Below are 21138 nucleotides of genomic sequence, written 5' to 3' on the forward strand. Positions count from 1 at the left end.
GTAGGGATTCTGCAAGACCTACAGTCTGTTGCCCTTGCAAATGTTGCATCCTGCAGAATTATTTTCTCATGGAAATTCTGGACTGGAATGAGAAGTGATCCGTTTGACTCAAAATTTCAAAATAATCTAAGTAAATGAATATTATAGAAGCTCTGAAGATATTCTCCACAAACTCCAGCTGGGTCCCATATAAGACAGGATTCATCCTTTTCTTGAAATTACTGAGATCCTCCTTAGCCTGTTCATACTTAAAGACCGCACACTCAACCCAGAATGTCTACGCTAACACCTCTTGTATTTCTTCTTGGTTTTCATCAGTCCTTTTTCCATAAGTACTAGAGCTGTGTCTATCAAAATTATCTTTAGACCTATGTTGAAGTTATTTTTTCCAGGTCTCAGAATGGTATCATATTAAGCAATCAATTATCCAACCTCTTTACTCTCTGGTTTTCATGCTGCCTGCATCATCCACTAATTCAGACTGAGGTTGCACTCAGGAAACAAATGTCTTTCAGTTCTCTCCTTTTGTTTCTCTGTTTCTCCTAGTACAGCTTGGAGATTTTTCTACAAGTAACTATAGCACCTCCAAATATTAAAACTATTGGTGTTTTCCCACTATTTGAAAAAAGTAAGTCATCCATCAGGCCGTGGATAGGCTCCATGTCCCACCTACTCCACTGATGCTTTCCTCCCACCGCTCCTCTGCACCACAGTCCCAATTTACTGCCCAGGCATTCTACGGCCCACTTTGGTAGCTGATCTCCACTCAGACTCAATTCCCACCACTCAACATCATGAATCTGATGTTATAAGGGTCCCTTTACTTCACTTCGAGATCTGCTCCTCAGGCCTGCACAATCTTGTTTCTGAAGTGCACTAGGAGGAACTCATACCACCACCTTCAGGCAGAGCAGGTGTTCCTGGGCACTAATGGGGCACCCACTCCAAATCTACAGAGGAGCCATAAAGAGCCAGATGCACCCTCAGAGAGGGACCCACATGATAGGGCCATGGTCTAGCTACAAGAGAATACTTTCTGCCCCAGAGCCTAGCAGGCCCCACCCTATCACCTTTTCCTTTTGAAAAGCACAAGCTTAACACACTAAACATTTTTTTTGTCCACCTTTTCAGACACTTTGACACATTTTCAGTATCCGTATCTTTCATGTTATAGAAAAAAACTACATTTAGAGGATGAAATTTATAAAAACAAATTTTTGCAGATTTTTATTTAATCACTTCCGGTTTTTTCAAGTTTCTCGTGCATAAAAAGAGGAGGAATGAAACATGGCAAACCCCACAAATAAACCAGAAATAAGGAGAAACATCATATCATCCAGATAATGGACACTTGAATGATCTAAAAATGCATTAGCACAGCAAGTGACAGTAGATATGTTCATGCAAGATTTCTAAAAGTACTTCCAAAATGGGAAGTTACATTCTTTTAAAAGGATGGATGTTGTTAAAAAGATAAAGATGATTGAGATCGGTAGACTGCAGCAGACATGCCATACATGTTAGAGAGTGGATGCATAGAAAACACATGAACCCAAATAGTGCCACACACACACACTCTCACACACAATCACACACACACACACCAACCCTTCATCCCAGCCTACAGGAATGATCCCATGTGTGTACCTTTCAATGTGTATTCATGAATGTCTTCATTTTACCGACACTTAATGCAGAAGATTATGCCCAAGTGAAAATGGATTTTAAGACATGGCATTTCCTGACATAATATTAACCTCTATTGTAGACACATTTGAGACAGTGTAAATAAACACTTTAGCTTGGAATTGGGAAATCTATATTAGAATAACCAAATGCTGGGAGCAGCACTGTGGACTAGAGTACTAGGGGCACGACAATCACAGGTACCAGTTGTTCTGCTTGAACATTCTAACGGTTGCTCTTCTGTTTCTACCTCTTCACACTAGAACATTCTCCTTTCTGTTGATGGAATGTTCTAATAGCAGTGCTCTCCTTCTCTGATATATCAATCTGAATGGGTTTTCTACCTTTTTATATGTCCTTTCCTACAATATGGTCCTACAATTCAGGGAGAGGTCTCTTATAGCTCCAAGTATCCACTGGACATTGGATTGTTGGGATCGCCAAGGGAGACAATTGTTTGGCAGATGAACAGCAAACCCTGGAATAGGCCTTCTGGTCCAACAAATATATTGTTCAATAAAGGCCATCCATCACTTTACGCCCTCAACCGAGGTTTGAAGATAAAAGTCCCAGAGAGGTCCTTCGATAAAAGTTCAATAGTGAAATGGGTCCTAACACAAACAAGGCAAGTGATTCATCACACCCCAGTGGTTGCATCATAAGAGACTGCCATAATTGGGGTTCAATTGGCTTCTCACACTACTAGACCCTGGTGCCACTGGACTGGTTACATTACTGATGACTATGCTCCTGAAGGCCGGGAAGGGCATAGTTAACCCCTTGGAGAAGGACATAATGATGTAGCCCCAGTGGACAGAGCTAATCTGAGGAATTAGATTAGCAAATATTGGGTTAAAATGGCCTCTTCTTCTTACACTTTCAATTCCAAACGGTGAAGAACAATGTTATGGTTTAATATCCATGTGATTCAACTCTATTGAAGCACAGGATTTATTAAAACAATATTTTGGTAACTTTAGCTTTAAGACAATGGTCAGATGGTTCTATCCACACAGCAGACCAACTGTTGGATTTTGTCCCATATTACAGCACTGTATTTGCTCTCCAATCCTTGCTCATTTCAGTTGGCATAGTGGTTTGTTACAATATTGACATGCATTAAAAGCAATCATGCCACCTCTGAGACTATCAGTAAAACTTTTTTACACGTAATTCGGTGATTACACAGCATTGATCTCATGACGTTTCAGTGATCACCAATTTAACTAGGATAATCAATAATCAAACAACTTGAGGACATGTTTGACTACTTCAGGTGGAAAATTCAGTCAGACCTAGATCTCGCTGTTCACATGTACAGTAATCTCTCCTTAATAAAAAAGACTAAACAATCTATTGTTCTCCCTTGAGCTTTATCAATTACAACAGGGGGTGGAAATTGGAGCAGAAAATAGAAGAATTCTGCATTCAAGGTAGATAAAAATAGCCTAAATTCAATATAACCTCATGAAAAAATGCATATTTTCAAGCAATTTGGCACTTTAATGCAACAACAGAAAGTGAGGGTCAGAATAACAGAAGCTAATTAAAGCTACTAATTAAATGCCTATAATTTCACAAGATAATGACACAAACATCCTGATTCAAGACATTCTTGATTTTTGGTTGTCTCAGTTTCTCACTATCATCTTTATCATCTCACTTTGCTCTCTGGCCAGGATATTTTTAGCACTGGTATCAAGCCAGAATATTTCTCTTAGAGGAGATGTTATTCAGGCCTCTGGTTTGCAAATGGAGGTTCTACCAGGGCCAAGGTTCACAGCAAGTATTGCTAAGTTTTTTCACATTGTACCAAATCTTGTGCCTAAATGGAGAGATCTGCCAGAGCCTGTTTAGTTGGACAGGAATTGAAGATACAGAGCCATACAGCAAGTGAGCACAGAGCGACACCACACACTCGAGAGTGTTGTACAAGGAGGAGGAAGCATGGTTCCTTTCACTGGGTTTGATTCTCAAATCTTGGCGCGCAGTTTTAGTTTTTGATTATACGTCTTTTACTGCACAGTCTCGCTCATTTGATGTGAGCCCCATATCTTAGTGTATATTAAAACTTTGGGGCCCTTATTTACAGGACTTTGGCACAGGGCAGCGCAGCAAGTCACCTTTCACCATTCCTGTCCTTTCTCCCTGCACTGGTGACATTTCAGCAGTCTAGAGCCCACGCAGGCACATGCAACATTGTTTTTGTGCAGGAATTGGCACCTTCCTGCACATCAACAGTCCTATGAGGCATTTTCCTCTTTCTATGTGTGCTTCAGAATGCAACACACATAGATAGAGGAAAAAACAAGGAGGTTCTCCACGTAATACCTCACCTTGGGGTGGGGCGTTTGAATTTGGTGCTTCCTCAGGTTTACATGATTTTATAAATCTGGCGCAGCATCAAAATCCATGGTGCTGCGTGGCAACCCCTGCCGCACCATCCATGCAATGCCTCCGGAGCGCAGAGTAAGGTGATACAGTGATTTGCGCTGCGTCGCCTTACTCTAGATTTATGAGGCCACTCAAAGCCACGCAGGGTGGTTTTGCGTCAGTTCATAAATCTGATTCAGAGCCCTGCACCACTTTATGGGGTGCAAAGGGGAAGCAAGGCTCTCATAAATACCCCCCTGGTTGTCCATCTCACATTTTGCAGCAGTGTCATTCAATGTGTGTGATTCTCATTTTGTGGAGAAGAGTCTCACATATTGGTTGTAAATGGCACATCGTGGAGCAGCATACGGCTGTGAGGCCAGTTCCCTGATGTAAGTGTAACACTTTGAAGCACAGTCTCTCTCTTTGAGTCTGCACCCTACACCTTGGGGAAGTCTCATTCACTGTGAATGATTTGCATTTCTGGAGAAGGCTCACTCACTAGGCGTGATTTTTATTTCTTGCAACAAATTCTCACGCACTCTTTGCAAATGGCGCGCCTTGAATCACAGACACACTTTTTGATGTGAGTTCCACAGCCTTGTGCAGTCTCATTCCGTTTGTGTGAGTCCAACAGTATGAACCGCAGACCCAGATATTTGAGCTCTGTCTCTCTCACTGAATATGAATTTCCTAAAATGGAACGTGGTCTTGGTGATTTGGTTTTTGCGTAACGTCTTGTAACACAATGTCACTGACAGAGTGTGAGTTGTGCATTGTGGAGCACACTCACACTCATTGTGTCTCCCATGCTTTAGTGTCACTGATTTTGTGTGATCTGTATGCCTCAAGAAACAGTTTCACTCACTTGGCGTAAATCCAGTGCTGCAGAGTACAGTCTCACTCAGTGACGTAAGCCGCACATACTGGGGCACAGGATCAACCTTGGCCAATCCTAATGGTTCCTTTGACAAAGAAGTGCCTTACGGGCCCTATTACACATAGTGGGAACTTTTCCTTTCTATTTAACTAACAGTGTAATAGTGAATTAAGTGACGTGTGTCTCATGAAAAACTGAATAGCAACACTAGGTATACATTTTCAGGCAATTAGTAGGAGTGTGCAGACAGGATCGAATTGATGTAGCACAGTCCATGCGATAAAGACAGCAACCTGGTCTTTGATGTTAGTGCGGAGACACACTGGTGTGGTGAACCAGGTGGTGTATAAATCTTCATATTATTATTATTACTTTAGTACTTGATCGAGATTTATGCAAGAAAGATGAAATAAGTAACATGCCATTGTGCCTAGTGCCTAATACCATTCCTACTCATAAAATAACATCTTGGCAGTAATCCAGCGTATATACAATAATAGAAGGATTGCAGCAGTAAGTAAACCAATAAAGTACCAGACTCAAGAGACACATGATCTCTTTTCCCCTAAAGCTCAGAAAAAAGGTGGGGCATTGGCAGTGCCCCTCAGGGGTAGCATAGGAAAGTGCTATCCTCCAGCTGCTTGAACATGTTGAAATGGAGAAGATTCTCATCAATCCTTTTAGAAATGAGAACAAACAGAAAACTAAAATAAGAGCAACTACACCATGGTGTAATTCAGAAAAAATAAAACAGCTGTCAGGATATCTGAGCTGGCACTGATAACAGGTCGGGTCCGCCTCTTTAGTTTACTCAAGATACTGTCAGATACCAGTAAATCTCTTTAAGCCCACTACTCACACTTCTTCATTCTGAGCATTTTATCAAGGCAGCCCTGGTATGTTGGAACCCTGCCTGTTCTCCGCGTTTGGAGGATCAAGGAGCCAGCAATCAAGAATGCAATGCTACAGACTCCAGCCCCATTTGCCAATTCCGGACCTCTGACTCTGCGTAGAAAACCTGAGCAGCACCAAACAAACTTCTGGAACTATTTTAGACTGAAGACTAACACTAATAGCAGAGAAAAGCTCTTCCCAGAACTGCCTCCAGCTTATGACAAGTATAAAAAACATAGAGCCAGATCTCAGCCCCCACCTGCTGGCAACAAAAACAATTCTCCTCTACCGAGGGATCCATTCTGTGCGGGGCTGCAGGGTATAGAATGCCATCCATCGAGATAGAAAGGACATCCTCTTAAAATTTGCGGCTCATAAAGACTTGTACCCTATTTTTGAAATTTGCAGCTCTTAAATACTTGTACCCTATTTTTGAAATTTGCAGCTCTTAAATACTTGTACCCTATTTTTGAAATTTGCAGCTCTTTAAGACTTGTGCCCTATTTTTGAGACAGTCTGCCGATCATTCTCAGAGAGAAAGCATTGTGTAGTCACCCATTTTTTTCTAAAAGGTATGTACCCGCTGCTGATCCCAAGGGTTGGGTAATAACCTTTATCCATTCCTACTTCCCTGGAGCTTAGACCTTTAAAGTGAATGCATAATAGGATGAGTATATTGACTAGATTCCTGACAGTATTTACTCAAAAAAAGCATGATCTCCTGGAAACCCTACAATAAAACACTTATAATAATTGCCATAACTTGGGAACATTTCTTACATCTTACCTCAAGCTAAAGTGGCCCAACTCCTTGAACCCACAAGAGTTCCAATATCTGAGCTGAGTACGTGGTATTGTCAATCTGAAGTAGTGACCCTCCTGCAATGTGAGGAACGTATACCCTGGTGGAATATGTTTTGATATATGCACAGCCTGCAACCGACCACCGAGCTCCTTGTATCTGCTTTTTATGGAACTTCACTGCCTTAATTAAAAACTGTCAACCTAGTTTCTCCTTCCTGCATCATTTTATCTATGAAAAAGAGATCAAGCAACCTACTTCCTCCCAGTGATCTCCCCAAAATATCCAAAAGAGACACCTCATATGTCAGCACATGATGAAGTGCAAGCCCTCCATGTAAAATTTCCAAATGCAGAACAGAATATTTTACCTTCGGGTGGGCACATTTAAGTCCATAAAATAGCTCTTACTGACTTTGATGGGGACATTTGAAAAAAGAAAGAAGCACAGCTGAGATGGACATTTTTATAAGAGCTACTCCCAGTCAATGTCAGTGGAAGAAGTGCCCATCTTTCAAGTTGCCTCTGAATTTTTTTCAAAATTACTAAAACATTCAATTAAAAGAGCTGGGAGTAGTTATTCGTCACGTAGCATATTGGACTTTGAGAACGAGCTTGCTGCTGCAGAGAGGCGGGAAGATTGCTACCTGAAGTATTAAACAAAACAGCTCTGCTTTATTTACTTTATACCCCAAATACCTCGTACTCATCCAAAGTCCTCTGAACATTCATCTTATCAGGTGCCATGTATAGAAATATGTCATCTGCAAACAACTTTAATTTAAACATTCTTTAAATGGGGAGCGCCAATCGCGTCATTACTCCGGATCCTGGCATCCAGAGGCTCAATGAAAAAAGTAAATAAAGTTGGGGATAGCAGACATCCTTGATGAGTTTTTCTGTTGATAGCCACTGTTCCCACAAGGCTGAAGTTTACAAAGACCTTTGCTTGTGTCCCTTGAGATAGGTTCCCCAGCATCAAAATAAATTGAGCGAGAGGACCTAACTTCTCAAGACCATAAAACAGTAAGTCTAGGTGAACCAGATCAAATGCCTTCTCTGCATCAACCATTATCACTACTGCACTGATCTAGTTAACTGAGAAATAATCTAACACATGTTTTAGAAAGCGAGTATTTGCAGCCATCAGGCGATTGAAAACAAACCCAGTTTGATCTTTATTGTTTAACCCCTTCCCCGCTCATGACGGAGCCGCTCCGTCATGAGCCACGGTTGCCGTGTGCTCATGACGGAACGGTTCCGTCATGTCACGGCCGTTGGCGGCCGCTCCGCCTACGCGGCGCTGTTTCCCGGCCTGTGCGGGGGGACAACGCAAATGGGCGGAGTCATGACGGAACCGTTCCATCATGAGCACAGCTCAACCGCGGCTTATGACGGAGCGGCTCCGTCATGAGCACAGTGCCACCACGCTGCCCCCCCCGCACCCCCCAGCGCTGCGGCGGAATTCCCGCCGCAGCGAAAGGGTTAAAGCCTGAGCAGCTGGAGATTATGAATAGCTGATATTTTCATCAACAACTTGTAGTTAGCTTTCAATTAGCTAATATATTGATATGAATTAACATTGCTAGAAATGAAGGAACTTTCCCACCCTCCCTAATAAAATAGAATAAATCAGTTAGGAAGGGTACAAGTTCAGTTGCAAATGTTTTAAAGAACTCTGCCGGAACTCCTTCATTGCCACATACATTTCCACTAGTTGCAAATAGGGCTATAGATCCCTCTGTGAAACAAAGTATTTGATTTCACAATTAACATGACCTTATGGGGATTGTCATTCAGCTTCTCAACCAAGTATGTGGCCTCGTCTTCAGTGCTATTCCATAATAAACAGGTCATTAATATATCTGAGCTAAAGTATGACTTGCTCCAACTCAGGGAAACCTTCAGAGTTGTTAAAAAGTCTCCTCCCACCATCCTAGGAACAGGTTTGCGAAACTTGGAGCAAAACAAGTCCCCATCACGGAGCCAAATACTAGTTTGAACAGAGACTCATTGAACACAATTATGTTGTTGGATAAGCAGTGTCTGATCATTTCTAGAATACTTTTGGTGTGTGTAAGGTATCTGAGAGACCTGGCGCTCAAGAAATGTTTGCATGCTTTGATGCTATTTTCATGCTCATTGATGCTGTCGAGCGAGTTAACATCCAGGGACAGGAGTAAGAAGTTGATTTTCCATAGTAGGCCCTTCAATTTGCCCAGAAAATGTTTAGTGTCCCTCACATAGAAGGAAAGGCTTGTGACAAATTCCCCAAGAAAATGATCCACATACTGCAATACAATCTCCAGGGCACTCTCCCTGAAAGAAACGATGGGTCTTCCAGGGGGATTATGAACATCCTTGTGTACCTTGGGGTGGAGATAGAGAACCAGCAATTTGGGGAAATCTTTCTTTCAAAAACAATATTCCTCCCATTACAGGATGCTCTTGTCCTTCCAATCAGTGAGTTTGGTCCAAATATTAGTGACGTTAATAACATGTTTCTCTGTCAATAGTCATGTGAAACCTATCGCTGAGTTGGCATGTGGCTTCCTTGATATACATCTACCTGTTAAGGAGGATCACATTACCCCTTTGTCTACAGGTCGTACAATGATATTATTGTAAGCCACTAATGCTTCTCTTTGGGGTAGGGAAAGATTATGTAGTGTATTTTAATGTTTATTTTCACAGCATCATACGTAAACGCCAGCACTTTCTGTATCTCTTTATGTAATCAAGACTGTGAAGATGGTCGAAAGGGGTCTTGAGGTTATGCAGTAAACTTGTTAGCTGATGGTGTCCTGAGTGTGCATCTATCTTCTTTGGAATGTGGAGATATAAATAATTGAATAAGACAAAATGTAGTAATTAATGCAGACAATAAGTATAATGTAAAAAAATTTAAAAAAGAAATTGACCAAAAAACTATCAATACTAAAATGCATTTAACAAATAAAAACAAACAATATAAAATATATATAAATTAAACAGGTAATGTTATAAAATCTATCAGCCAATAATCTGAAGACTTTTGGAATCTAAGCACGATCTTCTTTCAACCAGAAACATCCAGAGTAGCCATTACATTAAGGTATTAAGCAGGTACTGCCTCATCTTTAGTATGGGAGAGGTCACAAGCTCCCTTAATCTACAGATGGGTCCCAGCCAACACCAGAAAGAATTTCACTCAGGCCCTTGTCTTCAGCCGCCTCAACTACTGCAACACCCTCTATGCCGACATCTCCATCCAGCACATTAGAAGACTCCAGACCATTCAGAACTCCTGCAGCCAGACTCAACATTCCTGGTCAATCTGTAAGTGATAGCCTGTAAGACAATATCCAAGATAAGGTGTGTCAGGCACTCATCAAAGGACAGAGAGAGAGAGAAAGAGAGAGAGAGAGAGACTGAACAAGGAGCCCAAGGACAATTGGGCCCTTGGCTCACATATGCCAAGTGTTGCGTGTGTTTCACAATTGGTGCACCCTAAATCTAAGGCCTGGCAACAATTTCAGCGCAAAGGCCACATCACATTTCAGAAATGCAAGCAGTAGTCAGACTAAAATTAGGCATAAAAGCTCCTTTGTCTCAATACACAAGGCGGAAGGACATCTGAACCTCCGACCTGGGTCTTCAATGAGCCCGGCACCCCCTGAGTGAGATACCATGCAAGACTCCTATGACTCCCACACCATGAACTGCGCTAATGAAAGACCAATGTGTCCACACCCCACACACTTGTCCCTGCTTGAGGTACACCTGCATGGTATGCCCCCAACATATTGGTAGGAAAAAAACATACGTCCAAATGTTGAACACACATACGACTCATTGCTCGAGCTGTGGCATATTGTCTACAGAACTGCCGCCGGTCTGAGGAGTGACACTATCATGGCCGACACGGCTAGTCTATGAGTAGAGAAGGTAAGGAGGGGGGCCAGTTTACGTAGTAGTCTCATAAGGCCAACACATGTTCCCACCACAGCGGACGCTTGCTGGGTCATCTTGAGTTTGGCATCTATCTCTATCCCTAAGCTCTTTCCAACCACTGCTGGTTCTGGGTTCGTGCCCAAGTCCTGGGGCCAGAAGAGGTAGCTCCAAGGATTGGAGTCGGTGGTGACGGCCAAAATCTCGGTTTTATCAGGGTGGATTTTGAGGGAGTTGGCCGTCATCCAGTGAATTTAAGGATGTTTTGCATTCTGGCGTGGGAGACAGAGGAGCTATCAATTTGGATGATGATTTGGGTGTTGTCGGCATAGTTGTAGATCTGGCAATCCATGAGGTTCAGTGCGGCTATCAGGGGTTGTAAATAGGCGTTGAAAAGAAGGGGAGACAGCGCCGAGCCCTGTGGAACCCCACAGGACTGTAGACCTGGGTCGGACGTGTGATTTGACAGTTGGACTTTCTGCGAACGGCCACTGAGGAAGGATGTGAGCCACCTCAGGGTTGTGCCCTGATGCCTAGTTTGGAGATTCGTGACAGGAGTATGCTGTGGTTGACAGTGTCGAACGCTGCGAACAAGTCCAGCAGGACCAGGGCACACGGGTTCTTTTTGTCGGCCCGAAGCCTGAGATCATCTAACACTGCTAGCATGGCCGTTTCTGTGCTGTGATGGGCCCTGAATCCAGCCTGGTTGTGTTGTAGGAGATTGTTTACTTCTAGATGGTGGGAGAGGGTTTTTAGCACATGCTGTTCAAGTACTTTCTCCAGGAAGGGAAGTTGGGAGATAGGCCTGTAGTTTTTATGGTTCTTCACATCCGCCCCTGGTTTCTTTAGAAGTGGGATGACCCGGGCTTCCTTGAAGTTGGCAGGGACGTTGCCAAGTGCCAGTGATTGATTGAGGAGTGACAGCACCTCATTTTCGATCCCAGGTAGGGACATCTTGAAAACCCTCAGCGAGCAGGGGTCCGCGAGTGAGCAAGACTTGACCCGCTCCATTAGAGGGGACAGGGAGTCGCTGGTCATAGTGGGGAAGGTGGTGAGGGGTTGAGTGTAGGAGGGGGCTGGTGGCTCAGGCATCAACAGGCAGGGAACAGTGGGGGTGGCGGCGATAACGTTGAGTAGGTCCTTGACCTTCTCAAGAAAGAAAGCCTGAAATGTATTACAATCTTCCAGACATGGGGAGGGCTTTGGTGCCTGAGTTTGTATTAATTCTGAAAGCGCATGCAAAGTTTCCTTTTATGTGTCGTCTGCGGTGGCGATCCTAAGTTCGTAAAATTCAGCTTTCCTAGCTCGGATTGCTTTTTTGTAAGCGGCAAGCGTGGAGAGGTATTCTACGTGGGTGTCTGGGTTGTAGGCTTTACGCCAGGCTCTCTCCTGCTGGCGTAGCATTTGTTTCAAGTCTCTTAGGGTGTCGTTGAACCAGGGTGCCACTTTGCCCTTATCCCTGATTCGCACTCTGCGTGCAGGGGCTACAATGTCTATGGCCTGCTTCCGCCTGGAGGACAGAGTGATGCTAGCTGCATCGGGGTCGCCCCAAGGTGGGATCGGGGAGGCTGATTTGTGTAAGGTGTTAGTCAGGTCTTCAACTCTGATTTTCCCCCAGCTCCGCAGGACTTTCCACTCTGGGGTGGGGTGGGCTGTATGTTTTGTGGATGGGAATTGGCCGCTGATTAAGTGGTGGTCAGACCATGCGCAGGGACTGATATCTAGTGGGCCAGTGAAAGGGAGTAATGTCCATACCAGGTCGAGTGTGTGGCCCTTTTCGTGTGTAGGAACATTCACCAGTTGTTTGAGATCTAGGGATGACAGTGCTTCGTCTAGTAGTATGGCCTGGCTTTCCATGGGAGTCTGATCCCAGTGGAAGTTAAGGTCTCACATCACTAAGATGCATTGATATCGCGTCCTGATGTCATTGACTAATTCTGTGAACAACTCTACGAATTTCGGCAGGGTTTGCGGGGGACGGTAAGCTATCAGGAAGACGAGGCAGGTGGTCGGGGAGCGGATCTTGGCCCCCAGAACATCCATCCCTTCGATGCTTTCTGCACAGATGATTTCTGCTTTTAGCTGTTTTTTAAGTAGAATTGCTACTCTGCCCCCTCTATTGCTGCCTGGTCTGTTGTGGCAGAGGGCGGTGTAGTTTGGTGGTAAGGTGGCCACTGAGTCTGGGGTGGAGGACTCCTCCAGCCAGGTTTCAGTGACTCCAAGGATGTCCAGAGCATCATCTTGGAGAAGTGAAAAAACCTCTAAGTTGTGTTTCTGTAGGGAGCGAGTGTTGAGAGTGGCCACCCTTAGTCCACATGGAGTGGAGGGCCGGGGCTGGTTCAGGGGGTGGGTACCTGGGTAACTATTTCCGTATGTGGCCTTAATAATCTTTCTGTTCTGAGAGTATTGGCAGTGGTGACGTCCAGTGGTGTTGTGCCCAGGAGAACCTCTGTGGAATATCGGAGGCGGGGGCCAAAGGTCCTGGCTCCTGGGCCCGTTCGTGCGCGGACGGGGGCAGACGGGCTTGCCTTTGGCGCACCCGCTGCACGCGTCAGCTGCGCTCCCGCGCTGCTGCTGGCATTTATGTCAGCCGGTTAGCCTAAGCTCCTCCTCCTGGTCACGTGACCTGGACCCGGGAGAAGTGCGGAAGTGGCTGAGGCACTCTAGTAGTCAGAGTGAGCCTCAGGAGTGTTGCGCAGGCATTGGTAACAGTGATTTAAAATGCAAAAGTAAGTGACATTCAATTTTTAAAAAGCAAATTCAATTTTTTTAAAAGCTTTGATTGTAGCGCGTGGATTAGGTCGAGTGGTCGGGCGGCCTCTGGTCTTGAGCATGTGGTATATATCATTTCAATCATATCGCATCCTCTACATTGACTACCTCTACATTGTCAAGGTAAGTAGATGTGGATATCAGAATAGTAATACTTATCTTAAAGATATGGTGGTCTCCTTGTAATGGAAGTGGTTTAACTAAATAGATGTTATAGCAGAGGAAAACCCTATCAGATGGCCCATGAGGACATTGTCGTCTTTTCTAAGTTAGCATGAGCATGCTGCAGACTTTCCGCTGCTTTGAGCACGTTACTACATGACTTTATTTTTAGCAAATGTCTTCAATGAGAACCTACTGGTGTGTGCACACTCTGCATGTTCCTGGGATTTAGTCTGGACATTGTGAGCAAGGTCGATAAACAATGCCCCTTGTTATTCTGTTCTGGTCAGGCCCTAGAACCTAGAGAAAACATACCGATGTAGCTGTTGATTGGAAAAACATACTTCTGTCTTATTGGAATACCCAAATAGGTAGCAAACACTTGGAGAGGAACCTTTCCAGGGAGAAGAGCAAGAGAGCACCTATGACGTAGATCTACCCTCATTAGACTCAGGTATGGGGTCTCCAGATAATGCCCAGAGATCTTCTAATATATAAACACTCTGCTTCTATACAAGAGAGGGAATTTAGGTTATACTATCTTTTCATAATTACAACTTCTTACATGATTTATGGACTAATTGCTATGCTGACCATATTTGTGTTATGCATTTTCTTGCTTATTGTGGCATGTATACTGCATATTAGAGCACATTATTTAAAATAAATATTTGAAACTTATTCATGTCTCTGTCAGATCATATTGTGGACAAGTACAAGAGTGTGAACAAAAGGGTGTGTCTTGCAGCCGCGATTCCTGAGCGAGTCGGGAGGGTTGTGATCTGGGGTGTCCAATCACATGTTTCCCTGGGAGTGAATAGAAGACCAAGTGACGCCCTATAGCGAGTCGGTCCTGGGCTCATGGGTTCTAAGGTGGTAGGGTGACTCAGTCCCTATGCACTAAGGTCCCATAATCCTGCGCATAGTTATGTGTGTGTGTGTGCAGATTCCCTGTAACAACTCCTCACTGAAGTACTGTGCATATAGAGCATTGTGTTGGCTTTTGTGCTCAGTTATACTAACTTCAGCAGGAATCACTGGAGCAATAACACATGAATACTGTTTTATCTGGTTTTTGTATAATAATTTTTCTCTTCTGGAATGAAGAGGATGAAATGTTATAAACATAACTTGTCTGAAAGAAATATTTGCAGTAATCCCATATGAGCTGTAAAGTGTAAACCTGGGTGCCTAAGGAATGGTAAAAATAGGCAAGCACATTGCCAAGAAGGTATTGCAAAAACAAGCTATGCCAGCCAAGTTAGTTTGAGTTAGAGATGTAAGTGAGTAGAACCAGTTTCACTTTGGACAACAATGAAGTAATGGGAGCATTGCTTGAATTAATCTCCGCCACTGGTGATTACAGTGGACTGCAAAACACTTCCCGGATAATTTGCTTAAAAAGGCAAGAACCAGCCTTGGTCTTGCACCAATAAGAACAATCCAGCCCAATGCCTCCTCTGACAGCATGTCTGAAGGGCAACACACTGAGTACAAAAAAAGGCAATGGACTGGATTGCGGCCTAGAATAATTAACAATAACCAAAATAAATTAAAGCAATCCATTCAACACGTTTTTGATTTCATCAGTGCAATTCCCCACGGGGCATATCATCAAGGACAGTGATAAAATTATCGTCGCTTTAGCGTCTGTTTTTGGGTGAAAAGCGGCGATAATTTGATCGCACTATCAGCAAGGACACGCTAGCGTGTGTTCCCATGCCTCAGCGTCCTTTCCCTTAACGCCCAGCTTTGCATCTGTAATGAGATGCAAAGTGGGCGTTCCTCACCAAAATAACGTGAGAAATGTCGTTAACCGACATTTCTCCAATTATCAAGCTGCACGCTAACCTGCATAGCGATAAGAAAAGTAGCGGTAACCGCGCTTATCGCTACTTTCCTTACGCCTGCTTTAAATCAGACAGCCATTATATCCAATGGAAGGTGGATATTATGGCTAAGTCTGCCCTGCCTTGGGGGGCGCTAGAGGGCGCACAGCGGTATGGCTGCCTGCTAAGTCAGCTCCGCCGGTCGGGACCATGAACTAGAGGAAAAAAGCGGCATGCGGGAGTCCCAGCGGATTGTAAAGACGAAAATACAGGGTCGGAACAGCATGGCATGGTATTAAAGCGTAGAAGTGGGCAGACGGAGCGGCGAAACGGTATCGCAGAGCGAACTGGGGAAACGGCCTGCTGGAAGAGATCGGAGGCTGACAAGATGGCGGCGCCCGGTGGAATCCCCAGTCCGAAATGAGCCCGTCAAGCGCACTTGGAAAAGGCGGGCCAGGCTGGCGCGGACACCGTAGAAGCCCCGTGGCGCTGTGACTGAAGCTGGCGCTGGGTGATTACAGAGAGCCCCAGAGGGTTATGTGGTAAGAGCGAGGCAGCGGGAGAGGCTCGGGACGCAAAATGGCGGCCGCCATTGCCGGTGAAGAAGGGGAGCACAAGGGCATGAACCGGCTCTGCCGTTGCGGCGCATGCACCCTGCGCTGCGCTGATGGACCATGTGCCAGCTTGGAGTGCGGTTGCTGAGAGGCACGAAAGTGGGCATTTACGGATACTATCATCGCTGGTGGGGGAGGGGCGCGGCGAGAGACGGACAGGCCCTGACGCTGAGCTGTGCACTGCCGAACCCGCGCTGCTGGACACATGCATTACGCCGGTCTCAAGGAGCGTACCGGTGGCACTGGTTGGCGGAGCTGGATTGGCAGCATATGTGCGATGTGGAACTAGCATCTGAGGTGTGTCCATGGGGGCGAAGAACAGCTACGTTGGTGCTACTCGATGAGCCAGTGCTGCCAGACCCAGCGGTAAAGGAAAAGCGCGTGCCCGGCGGCTGGTGACACGGAGATACCGGAGGGGCATGGCATGGCGCTTTGTGGTGCTGCTCTAGCGTCAAGTGCAGCCCCTCATTGCTGGTGAAGGACCGGGCTGCTTAACTTGCAGTGGTGACACACGCGGGGAGTGTGCTGTAGCTGGAGAGAGGAACGGACTGTCGTAATGGGCAAGCAGGACCGAGTCCAATCCAAACTACACTTTGAGGCGTAAAAATCAGCGAAAGGTGCGTTGGCAACCTCTGCAACGGGGAGGGACGACGCGCCGGAGACACCAGCAGGTATGGAGGTCGCCCTGCAGGCCATTCAGCAAAGCTTGCAGGACATACATGGTAAACTGGACTCCATAACACTACGGGTAGACAACATGTCTGCTAAGCTGGATGGACACGGGGAGCGGCTGGTGGAAGCTGAGACCCGCATCTCAGCGGTGGAAGATGAATCGCATGCCACTGCCCGAAAATGTACGGATATGGAGCGGCTGTTGGATGTCATCAAAAACAAGGCGGAGGATTTAGAGGCACGGTCACGCCGCAATAACATACGTATCGCGGGCATTCCGGAATCCGCAAACATAGCGAAGATGGAAACGTATGTTGAAGAGTTGGTCCGAAGCGTGTTTGGGGCAGAGAACCTCTCCGCCATCTTCCTTGTAGAGCGCGCGCACAGAACCTTGGCCCCGAGGCCGAAGCCGGGCATGCCTCCAAGACCCATAGTAGCCCGGGTCATGAATTATCGGGACCGAGATGTCATCCTCCGCATGGCACGTGAAAAACGCCAGGTCAGCTATCAGGGCAATGAGCTGGAGTTCTGTCCAGACTTCACTGTGACAGTGCAGCTAGCGCGTAACGAATTCAACCAGGTTAAAAAGAAGCTGCGAGACTTGGGGATCGAATACGCTATGCTCTATCCTGCACGCCTGAAGGTGACACATGAGGGTCGAGCGACCATTCTTCAGATGCCTAAAGCTGCACAAGATTTTATCAAGAGGATCAATATTAGGCGTAAGGAGCAAAAACGCACGGACCAAAGCAGAGATTCGGACTGACCCGTTGCATAAGGGAAGGTAACATGAGTGGATCTGCTGGAATGGACGGCTGCGAATGTTGCATATGCTGGGGGGGATGCGTCGGCTCCTGCCGTAAATGAGAAATGTGTTGAATTTGGGAGTGGATGGCGGACCCGGGGCAGACACTGAACTGTTGCAAATGGCCTGGAGACGGGGCGATTTATGATCCCCTTCTGTTCCACAACATGGGTGTCCCTCGTGTTTCATTTCTTGCGGTGAAGTAGATGGGGTGGGGGGAGATATGGTATGATTGGTGGAGAAGACACCCCTACGGACATGATATGGAAAGACGTCATAAGAAAATCAAGAAACGGTTATTGATCAGGCTGTCCTGACCACAATGTTGTAAAGCATTGTCTCGCTTGCATCACGAATGTGTACCCGACCACGTCCATTAGATTGGATGGAGTTGTGTGCTCTTGGTGGATCCCCCACGTGGGTTTTCCCCACATCAAGTTAGGTTATGACGTTTGGTTTCAATGGGGACTGTCTTTGGCAGAGTTGGGTTGCTGAAGTGGGTGGGGGGTGGAAGGGTTGGAATTGGGAAATGTTTAGTAGGCCATGGTGCATGAGAAGCATCGCGGAAGTCCGGGGATGCATTAGGTGGCACACTCAGAAAGATGAGTTCAAGGACACACACGGAGATACCAATTGCAAGCACATAGACGTCACAGTATGGAAGTACTGGATACATGGTACATGAGAGTCAGCTGCATAGTAAACAGCTAAATTTATTGACATGGAATGTCAGAGGGCTCAATAACCCCCAGAAAATCAGACACATATTGGCATATCTGGACCGCCACCACATAGATATTGCATTTTTGCAAGAGACGCACCTCGCACCTGTTACAACTAGGTCTATTGGGAGCAGATGGGCGGAGGCAGGCCATAGCTCGTCCTACTCCTCGTATTCAAGAGGGGTCATGATCCTGATTATGAAGGGGTTGCATTTTGATGTTGATACTACATTAAAGGACGAGGTTGGGAGGTTTGTTCTCATAACGGGCAGGCTACGGAGGCAACGACTGGCCCTGCTGAACATATATGGTCCGAATGTGGATGATCCTGACTTCTACCACACACTATGGAGCAAAATTAGTACATTGCCTGATATTCCGCTGATCTGGGGGGGCGACTTTAAGATAGCACTGCAGGACGGTTTAGATAGATCGGGCACCACGACTGAACCCCACAAAAGGGCCCTGGGGAAATTGCACGATATAATGCTTGACAGGGGTCTTGCTGATATATGGAGGATGAGGAATCCCGAGAGTAGGGAGGCAACACACACGACAGCGGCTCATAACAGTTGGTCTTGCATTGACTATTGGTTGGGCTCTGCTGAAGTAATGCTATGGGCACGGTCAGTGAGTCATTTACCTAGGACACTGTCAGACCATAATTCAGTCCTGCTCACGTTAGTTCTGCCACATTATGTGCCACCACCGTTCAGTTGGAGGTTCAATGCGAGAGCACTGTCTGACCCACTATATTCCACCGCAATAAGTAAAGCCATCAAGAAATATTTTGAATTCAACAAGCCCAACACGGGGGATCCTGGGTTGCAGTGGGAAGCGTTTAAAGCCAACATTCGGGGGATTTGTATAGGAATCATTGCAGGCATACTTAAAGATATACGTCAACAGATCGTTATGCATGAGGGGAAACTACGCGCGTTAGAGCGCGAATACGAACAAAAGCAAAACACTAAAACGTTGGGTGACATCAGAACTATCTTATCTGAATACCAAACATTTGCAGAAGATGAGCTCAAGTATGTATCGAAACGCCAGGTGGTCAGGGCCTACGGTGAGAGTGGTAGACCGGGTAAACATTTGGCAGCTAAAATCTGCACTGGGCGGGCACCACAGATTGTCAGGGCGGTGCGTACTGGCAGGGGGGACCGGCAGTTTGGAGCACAGGATATACGGCGTCAGTCGATGAGATCGGGGAATATCTGGATGATGTAGCGATAGCGTGGCTGTCTGACGCGCATAGAGTTTACCTGTCGGAGCCTGTTACTGTGGAGGAGGTAGTGGAGGTGGTTAAATCTCTGCCAAATGGGAAAGCACCGGGCCCTGATGGGTTTACATGCAAATTTTATAAAGAATTCATTGCTCCCTTGGCGCCGCTCTTAGTAGCAATGTATGGAAACGCTCATGACAAGATGTTGCTGCCGCCCACGCTGCGGGAAGCACTTATAATTGCACTATTGAAACCGAACAAAGATCCTGAATGCTGTGATTCCTATAGACCGCTGTCCCTCATCAATGTTGACGTAAAGATTCTTGCAAAACTCTTAGCTAATAGGCTTCAGCCGTTGATGACCCGGTTGATACTGCCGGACCAATCGGGATTTATACCCACCAGATCCACAGCGCACAATACCAGAACGTTGTTTGCACTATCGCATTACCTGAACCCCACGACCAAGGCTGCCGCGATCCTCCTGGATGCGGCTAAAGCATTTGATTCGCTGGAATGGCCATATCTACACACAGTTCTGTGCAGAATGGGTTTTCCACTTAGGTTTCTGCAATGGATACAACTGCTGTATACGGCACCGACGGCACGTATAAGAGTTAATAAATATATCTCTGAACCGATGCCTATAGAAAGGGGAACAAGGCAGGGATGCCCACTGTCCCCTTTATTATTCGTGCTAGCAATGGAGCCATTGGCATGTAAAATACGGCAAGGGCATCACTACTCAGCTCTACAATTCCCGCAGAGGCCACTACATATTTTGCTATATGCAGATGATATGATGCTATATGTACGTGATCCGGAGACTAATCTGAATGCATTGCTGCGGGAGTATATTAGGTTTGCACAACTATCAGGCATTAACATTAATTGGGCCAAGTCGGTGGTGATACCTCTGACAGACACCACGCATCCGTACCCTTTGGAGTATCCAATTGAATGGCAAACGGAGCCGGTAAAATATTTGGGAGTTTGGTATCACCGGGACCCCGAGCTTGTCATCCGCACTAATTATGGAAGGGCTGTTGGTGCTTTGGAGGTAAAAATAGACAGATGGATCCAGTTGCCCTTATCACTAGCAGATAGATTAGCCATCGTGAAGATGGTCATCTTTCCTAAGTTACAGTATCTGTTTAATAATATACCAATTAAGCCCCCGGCTGTGGTATTTCGTACAATCTCAGCAATGGTCCTTCGGTTGATATGGGCGGGGAAGCAGGCCAGGATTGAACTAAAGGCTCCAATGCTACCATATGCCCATGGAGGGTTCAAAGTGCCGGATTTCCTGTTATATTATTTGTGCGCGCAAGCGCAGTATGCGCATTGTTGGTATCACCCCATCACGTTCTTGACACACGTTGCCAATGAGGAGGGAGATGCGGCACCAATTCCATTGCAGGCAATTGTTACACATGCAAGGGCTCCGCTACAGAAACAAGATATGAACCCAACAGACGCTACGAACAGCGCGTGGCGAACAATGGGCAAAAAAGCGCATAAGCTGCCATTATATGCACCTGCATTACCGCTGCAGTACCATCCAGAACTGTCAGTCACACACGAGAAAGTGGGTATGGGGCTACTGAGGCAAGTGGGCATTACTACTATGGGGGATTTGTTTAATAATGGGACATTTCAAACACTGGATGAGCTGACATTCATTAGTAACCACACGTTATTATTTAAATTCACGTATCACAGACTACAAGGTGCCCTAAAGAAACTATACCCCTCCTTCCCGGAGGAACC

At 45.8% G+C, this 21138-nt stretch overlaps 1 gene segment (V, D, J or C); it reads left to right on the forward strand.

The window, feature by feature from the left end:
• The window catches only part of LOC146813330 (T cell receptor beta constant 2-like), a 934578-nt gene that overhangs the window by 815937 nt on the left and 97503 nt on the right, over positions 1 to 21138 (forward strand).

Source organism: Triturus cristatus, chromosome 7 (genome assembly GCF_964204655.1).
Source record: "Triturus cristatus chromosome 7, aTriCri1.1, whole genome shotgun sequence".
NCBI classification, from domain to species: domain Eukaryota; kingdom Metazoa; phylum Chordata; class Amphibia; order Caudata; family Salamandridae; genus Triturus; species Triturus cristatus.